At 36.4% G+C, this 9,061-nt stretch overlaps 1 long non-coding RNA gene across 1 annotated transcript; it reads left to right on the top strand.

The window, feature by feature from the left end:
* The first annotated feature begins 4,194 nt into the window (after positions 1 to 4,194).
* LOC141252993 (uncharacterized) lies at positions 4,195 to 8,001 on the top strand. The gene is made up of 2 exons (XR_012314183.1): positions 4,195 to 4,280; positions 7,182 to 8,001. It is a non-coding gene; the product is annotated as an uncharacterized lncRNA (long non-coding RNA).
* Positions 8,002 to 9,061: the final 1,060 nt, after the last annotated feature.

Below are 9,061 nucleotides of genomic sequence, written 5' to 3'. Positions count from 1 at the left end.
TTCCATTAGTAGCTGAGCACTATTTTCAAAAGAATAAGGCTAGATTCACACATCTGTTTGTGAAGATCTGAGCATGGAGAGACGGAACGGACATGTGAACAGTAGCATAGATTATAATAGGTATGTGTTTTATCCTTGAAAAAAACGAATGCAACATGTACATGCAACACGGTCGTGTGAATGAGGCCTAAAACTGATTTTAATTTGAACCTGCCCTTTAAATTTGTAGGTCCAAGAATGATATGTCTGATAGAGTAAGGGCTCATGTAGATGATTGTATAAATCGACACAGGGTTGGACTGGCCCACCGGAGAACTGGAGAATCTTCCGGTGGGCCCTGGCTTCTCCTTCAGGAGAGTTCATAGTGCAAACCTTGCAGCTGGTATGGGGGCTCTTGAGTGTGGGAGAAAGGTGGGCCCTCAGAATCATCCTCTGGTGGGCCCACTGTTCTTCAGTCTCATACTGAATCGATGTGTGCTGTCTGATTTTGATTGGATAGCACATGGACAGTACACTGACCCATGTTATTAAATTAGACTGTTCAGGCGAACAATTTTTTTTTCTTTTTCGCCCATTTAAGTCTATGGATGCGTGTTAAAAAAAAAAATCGGACCCCACAAAGAACATCCATGTGGCATTTGTTCTTTTCTTTCTATCAGAAACCTAAGAAACTGTATTTGATCACGTACATTTTTTAATGTAGATGTTAGAAAACGGATGTCACACAGACGTAAAAAAAACAGGCACACAGGTGAGGACTAGATGAAAATTGTTTGAATTATCTGGCTGAAACTCAATCCCCCCCCCACCCCACCGGTACGCTCATCTGCAGGCGTCTTAAGGCTGAGGCTACACACCAACATGTGTCGCACTACCAAAAACATTTCTGCCACTTGCTGTTGTGCGACTATTTTAAGGTTTAGTTCACACATGTTTTTTTCGGCATATTCCACCTGTAAAAATGCAAAAGAAATAATAAAAATAAAACCCAGCAAAAAAGAATGACGAAATACACTGCAATGTAAAAACGACTGTCTATGTATAGATATGTTCAGTCTTTTTCGCATACTTTTAGTGGCTTCAAGTTTTCAAAGGCGTGAAGCAGTCAGACGTCTTCTGGTTGCAAAAAAAACGCTCAATATTAACATCCAATGTTAGAAAAAACAATACGGGTTCGAGTCCCCTGCAAAAAAACCCCAGAAAATTCCAAAGTTGGAAATGTTTGCAACTTTTTCGTGGCTGGTCGCAATGCAATGGCATAAGAAACAATTAGAAGTTTTGTTACAATGTGACTTCTCGATCTTAATGTGTGACATGTTGCTGTGTAGCCCTAGCCTTAGGGTCACGTCAAAGAAACGTACGGCATGTCATGACTGGTGGGTATGCTGGAATTGCCAGCGTTCTGCTGCACTCTTTTTATATCTTTTTTTTATAAATGCAAAATAAATAAATGTGATTGCTCCATGAAGGTTTATGCAAATAAACGTAATACACCTCAGTATTCCAGACTGTGTAGTTTAGTCTTGCACCAAGTTATCCCCTAGACCTGAAATGCATTCTAATCGTATTTAGATATATACAGATCCCACTATCAGTATTTGGTCAGTATTCGGTCAGTATTTTTTCTCAGGAGTAGGAGTCATAACCAGGTGAGGAACAATCAGAGAAAAGGTATAATAGAAACAAGTCACCAATTCTGCGTTTATCACCCACTCCTGAGAAAACATACTGACCGAATACTGACCAAATACTGATAGTGGGGCTCAGGCCTAAAGATGAAAGCAGCGAGAAATTTGAACTTTTTTTTTAACACCACAATGGGGGCTTTCTAAATTCAGAAAGTATAGAAGCTTCTTTCCATTGCCGGAGCGCTGTAACTTGGCTTTCTCCAGCAATTCCACAGAGTGAATGGTGCTGCAGCCGAGGAAGCACACCTCTGCTCCATTGTAACTGTGAAAAGTTCTGTGATTGGTGGGGGTCCAGTGGTTGGGAATCCACCAATCTAGCAGTTATCACCTATCCACAAGATGGGTGATAACTTCTTCCAACTGGAATAATCTGCAATTCACTTTATTTAAAAACTCTAACCCTTGAAAAACAACTCCTAAGTGCCAGTCACTAGTGAGTTCCCTTCTGCCTAACTTCGTGTTTTTAATTGTAATCCACTCTAGCAGCAGAGAAACAGAAAGTGCGAAATTTCTATTGTCTGTCTGCTCCTGCTCTCCTGTATTTCAAAATACATACAAGTAAAACAGAAGGGTAGACTTTCACTTCGAGACATCTCGCAAAATGAGGGAAATTTAATTCCAGCACCTATAGTGCTAGCAGAATGCCGTTGAAAACTAACTGACTAATTAAAAAATGGATGACAAGTATGGGATTCGGGACTCTTCCTGGACATATTGAACTGATTAGTGCACTTAAATCCAATTCAAAATGTGTAAAATGAGAGCAAAAAGCTCATGCTTTTCTACAGGTTTCTTGTGAAAGAAAAAGTATGCATTAATAACGTGCAAAAGAAAATACTGACACCATCTATTACACACGTGTCCACCCATGCATACCGGTCGCTGAACAAGGTACTAGAGGAATTGAAATGTTGGCTGCTCTTTCATTTTGGTGGTATAAAAATACAAATCTTAATTATGTGCATAAGGTTTTATGATTCCTATGGATATCTCATGTTTTGTTTTACAGGTTTTTCTTGTTATTTTTTTTCTACCCTATTCACAATTAGGTAGTTAATGTTCGATTCCATTAATAGCATGCTCAATAATATACTTCTATAGCGCCAACATATTCTGCAGTGCTTTACAAATCAAGGAGAACAAGTCCAGAAAAAATAAGACAATAGAGTTCCACATTCTACAGTTCCCAAGACTACAGAGGGCCCTGCTCGCCCGGTCACCATCATACTTTTTACCTTGCTGCAGTGGAAATATTGGTCTTGTAGCAGTTCTGTTTGCCCTTCTCTAAACCCCTCACCATACAAGAAGGAGAGCCTGGTCACTGACCTCCCACCTGTCACCTGCTATTTCTTTTCATTATATTTTGCAAACTTGAGCATATATTTTTAACCTAAAAGATGCCACTTGATTTTAGAAGCACAGGATGAATGGAGCAATGAACTGAGTACACGTCCTTCACTATTTGGATAGTTCTATTAGTAATAGTAGATTTGCTTTCCATTGTGTATTTGCTGTGTACAATGTGTTATTTGGGTGCTGTGTCCTGGCTGTATTGTGTTCATCCACCCCCCACATTGCTCCACTCTGCTGCGAATGCAAACCACAGCAAGTTGTGGAGGAGGCTGCTGGAGGAGATAAGTTGTATCTTTAGCAGCTTCCATGTACAAGTGCTGACTGTCACTAATCCTTCCCCCTATTGCACACCTCAATCTTCTATGTCTATAGATCTGCCATTTCTTCATCTTCAGGTCTTTGCATGCCGTCTTGGATTCTTCTTCCTTTTGCATGGCTTGGGTTTGATAAGTATCTCTACATTGTGTCACATCAGAGAGGAATAAGGGATGGAGCTCAATGTGAACTGCCGGTCAACGGAGTTTCCCCACAAGGAAGTAACTATCAGTTTGCTTTTAGGCTTTGTGTAAAAAGCTGGAATTTTGTTCCCTTGTATATGCCGTGTGTTGTATCCCTGTAGGCCAGGTTGTGCAATCGAGTTATTAGGCCTAGTTTCCTTTTGGTTTCCCTTTTAAGCCAAGGACAGAAAGCTTTCAGAATCTTGGATGCGTGTAGTGTTCAGCATTTGGGTGCATTATGTAGCTAGTATTTTCTGTGTATATTGTCCTCATTTATGAATGTTTAGTAGACCTTTTATTCTTGATGAAAGTAATCCTATAGGACAATAAACAAATCCCATGTATCCAAGGGGTTTTTGGATGACTTCCTCTAAATCTACTACTAAATTTCTCCCATGTTTCCAGATCTTGCTATATATATATATGTATATATATATATATATATATATATATATATATATTACTTTTTTTTGTTATATATATTTTTGATTGTGTCATTCCTGTAAGACATCACTTGCGACACACAGCGGCCCCTCTTCAGACATTAACGTTTCGCTGTAGGGTGCATGGGTGGAGTTAGACCTAGTTCCTCTATCTGTGGTTAATGACGTTGGCCATTGGGAAAGGTTAAAAGGGGAGGTTGGCTTGGTTTCCATCCTTTTACCCATCGGTCCCCAGTGAAGGCAAAGCTTAAGCTGCACTGGATTATGAAGGAGCCCCCCTGCGACCGAAGCAGTGAACAGTAAGTGCATACATGGGGGTGGTGAAAATAACGTAGTATAAGGGGGAACTCACTACGTTACCATTATGTAGATTTGATAGCTCAGTTATAGTTTTGTTTTTTTCTTTGCCTAATTTAAATGTGATGGAATCTATATATTAAATCGATGTATCAAGTAAAAATGTTGATAGTGAAAGTTGGCACTGCAGTTTAGATCTTAGATCTGCGATGTGTTGTATTGCTTTAGGAACAATTAGGTAATAATCATCTGTTTTTCCTGTTTTGTTAGTGCGTCCTCTTAAAAAAAATGTTGCTCTCTTCACATGATCTGTAAAATACACTGGCTGGATGACTTGACACTTTAAAATGTAGTCCAAGGGAAAATATTATTTAGATTTTTAATGCATTAATGAAGCTGAAAATAATATTGCAAAAAAAAAATCTACTTTCAAAGCTGCATTCTGTTTTTAAATATTTTTTTAAAAAATACACATTGTCCCTGGTTGATAATAAAATAGTATAATCTACTAAGAGCAATTGGTTCTTTGGCATCATAATCCAACTTCCTTAATTAAATACTAAGTTCAAGTAGCAGACAAGCACACACACAAAAAATAAAGGAAAACTTCAGAAAGTTTCTTAAATAGTGGTGTCAGAAACAAAATCATTTGTGTGATACAATCCAAGAGTCTACTTTACCAAACTAAAGTTCCCCATAGCCTCCCAGTGGATTTGGTGAAAATCGGTAAAACACACGGCCAATCTAGAGCACATGACGCTCGTAGCAAAGGGCTTCTGTCTGCGGGAAAATGGATGTTTTTTGATTGCCCTGGAGATGAGCGGTGCGTAGAGGCCTCTTCCTTTTTCTGCGCCAATTTAATAGAAGTTAAAAGTGCAAATTAAAGAATTGGGGACGACAACTGTCAGCCAAGTTATATGTTTGTTGTAGGATGCAAACAGTTATGACACATGTTAATATCTACATGGACGTATGTCTCCTTTATTTAATATGTAGGGATGACATATACTTTTAAATGTAACACGCCTCTTAAACATTACTTTTTTATAATGGAGTCTATGGTAGAATGATTTTAATAATCTTTACTTTATATTAATTATATTTCATTTTAATGAGGCAGGGTCCATTCTTGTAAAATATATATATATTTTTTTACATTGAGCCACACAAATTATTAATCGCTAGTGCTAATATGTAATATTATATGCTTGAAGTAGAGGGAATTGCAATATTTCAGTGAAGCTAGCCCTTAATTTAATGGTATAAGCGAGCTATGTCCTGGTGCATTCTTCCTAGTACAATCCTCTAGTGAATGTGTGAATCCCGTATCGCATAAATAGACACAATTTTAGCATAAAGATTTCACTTTGTCAATACATAGATTAGGATATAAAGAATATTACTTTTTAAATCTGCATTATATTAAATGTTATGGCAATAAAAATGACTAATGACCTAATATGTCATAGAGAGTCTGTGAAGCCTATACAGCAAACTGTTGTTTTATGGCGTGTATTAAATGGCCACCATTTCCTGTCTTGCACTGTTCTAGCTGAAGATACAAGCTTCATAAATAAGGACTTGTATGAGTCAGAGGAAAAAAAAAAACAGAAGTGAAACCCTGTTTGGCGGGAGGTAGTGATCTGACAAACTGATACACAGGCTAAGCTTCCCTTCACTTATAGGGTGCGGACTAACTGACTTAAAGGATTAACCATGCAGATCACTGATGGAACTTTAATTTCAGCTGCTCAGGAAGTCTAGAACCGTTGAAGATGCCACCTGGATAATACACATGTGGCTTCCAAAACTAGAGGTACACAAGTGGCCTGCTTTGGGAACTTTACACCTGTTGCACAACGGGTGAAGGAAAGCATAGATTAACTTTATAAGAAAAGAGGGCACAATTATTCCTGACTAAATTTTAGTTTGCAATATTTTCTTTTTTTAATATTCAAAAAGAAAATGCTTCTTATCAGAAGTATGTTAACACCTGATCTACCATCTAAAGCCTAAATGTAATCTATTATTATTTTTTTTTTAATATTTGAAGATTTACATGCTGTAACTTTTATTAATGTATGTTATTGTTAGGGAAGCTATACACCTAAACTCTTCAATAATATCCTATCTATAGACTTTTTTTTTTCTTAAATACAGTTACAAATATTATATAGTTCCACTAAAAAATGTACACTAGAAAAATGTAATGTCCAATTTTTTTTTCTGCCTTATAATAAAAATTGAACTTTTCCCTGCAGCGTCCAATATCATTTTTCAATTAACATTTAGCAATTTTTGCCGCACTTTCTCTAAAATTATAGTTTAGTGCTCACAAAAATGGAGAAACATGCAGGGAAAAAGATTGCTGCTGTCATCAGACTCCTCTTTCTCCACATTTCTTGAGACCTGACATGATAAACCAATAGGAACAAATCCAGGCTGCCTAATCTATCGATTTCAACCTGAGAACAAACGCTGACGTAGTCTGACAACTCCATGGACACCAGCAAATCTGATTACTTCTTCATAACGTAATGTCTATGTGCTACACTTGCTCAATGATAAGGGCCTTGGATCACAATAGTTTGATTATAGCCTATAATATTAAGTATTGCATTATTTTATAAATCTTTTTGTGAGATGGGGATAGAGGAAAGTCTACAACATGGCGAATTTAATTCAAGCACCTGTCCTTACACCTTATATGGCAAAATTGATCACTTTATTAATTATTACATTTCTTAATGAATCACTTTTATGTTATTTTCATGTACAACTGACATAACATATCTTATTATTACATTGGGCTGAAAGTTTTAAAGTTTCCCTTTTGTAAAAGTGATCGTCCAGGCTACATATACTTGACGTAACAATTCTGATTTATTTTTGATTCTCTGCAGGACATATACAACCCTTGAGCAACTCTGGCCATAGTATCTTTCCTTTGGTAAGTGTTCTCTGATTGGAAAAGATCACCATATCAGCCATCTTGGAAACACCACGCGAAGAAATAGAAGTATGAAAATACAGTGCAGCCATCCATAAAGTAGAAAGCACTACTAGACATGCCTTAACGCTGTAGTGTTTCCTACTTTATGGATGAGTGTACTGGACGCTACAAGACATCTACAGAAATGGAGGACGCCCAGTGGAAACCCTTTTCATATATTGATTACTGTAACAATGAATTCATTACATGTATGTAATATCATTTTTCTCGTACATTAAAGTAGACAGTGGTATAGACTGTGTTTGGAGGTTACACAATACAAATTCAATAATAATAATATAATAATAAGAATATAATTTTCTGTTCAAATTTTGTTTAAGCTTTTCTACTTGAGTGTTGAAATATCATTATTTGTTTTTAATGAATAAATGTTATATCCAAAGGGTTTTTCTAAGCCATTTAAACTGTTATAAAGTACTAAAATCCAACATCAACTGAGGGAAGACACGATCTGGCCGAACATGAAGACTGACATACAGTGCAGTTACCCATAAAGTAGAAAGCACTACTAGACAGGACTGAACGCTGTAGTGTTTCCTACTTTATGGATGAGTGTACTGGGCACTACTAGACGTCACCTGCAAAACAGACAAAGATGAATCTCCTTCATTTGAAGAATTTGTCATAGACACCATTTTATTTCATTACACTGTACCAGTAATTTGGAATGTGCTGATTTTTTCCCCCCAATAAATATTAAGTGCATTGCCTCTTTGTCTATTTCAAGGTATATTGTTTTTCAATAGGAGTAACTTAAGAAGTTTTTTTTGTGTTTTTCTCTCACGGTTTATTAAGATAACATTAATTTCTTGTAAATCTTTTTATTGTATTATCATTTAAAAAAATATTAATAAAAAAAACAAAAAACATTCCAACTGTGCATAAAACTAGCCTAATAAAGCCCAATGTAACCACTTTTTCCTAGTTGTGGAACTATATAATTTAGTCTGGTGATGGTTCATTAAAGGAAACCTGTCAAATTGAAAATGCAGACCAATCTGCATGCAAATGAATCCCTGCTCTCAGCCAAGTGGGCGGTCCTTTTTCGTGACACCGCCTTTCTTATATAAGTGTGCGTACACAGATAGCTGTCTGGACAGCTCACTTGACGTCATAGCCTACAAATGAATAAAGTACCTACCATACTGAATCTTTTCCCTCGAACCTATACATTAATCTGCTCTATAACCTGTAGACTGGATAGTATTTTTTATTTTACAGGTTCACTTTAAATTGTAGGTTAATACAAAAAAGACTATAATCCATTGTCGTTTAAGATTTGTTTAAGAAGAGTCTGGAGTAAAGCTCTTGTTAATTAAGCAAATAACATTTTATATTTCACATGTAAACTGATAAAAATTATTAAAGTATGGGTGATTCCTTCTAAGCCCCTGTACATTATATGTGGCAGTTATGTGAACAGCTTTGATCCGCATTTTATTTAACCTCAAAGTGTATAGCGGTATATTTACATGAGCATTTGTGTCACTTTCTACTCCACTTTACATCAACAAAAATGTATTTTGCATGGTAGACATAGTTTTTGCTCTTTCAAAAGGAGTCAGTGGATGACATATACAGTTGTATTATTATTATTATTTATTTATATAGCGCCATTGATTCCATGGTGCTGTACATGAGAAGATGTTACATACAAAATGTATGGCATACGGGAAGTTCAGCACCGAAATTGCAAGATTTTCAAAGCCAAATTTTGTGATTAACATGAAAGCATTGTTTTTTTTATTTTTTTATTTTATTTTAACATAA

Source organism: Phyllobates terribilis, unplaced genomic scaffold (assembly GCF_046119375.1).
Source record: "Phyllobates terribilis strain yellow unplaced genomic scaffold, ASM4611937v1 Scaffold_2__4_contigs__length_985480577, whole genome shotgun sequence".
In the NCBI taxonomy this organism is placed as follows: Eukaryota; Metazoa; Chordata; class Amphibia; order Anura; family Dendrobatidae; genus Phyllobates; species Phyllobates terribilis.
This window is presented reverse-complemented; position numbering and strand designations above follow the sequence as displayed.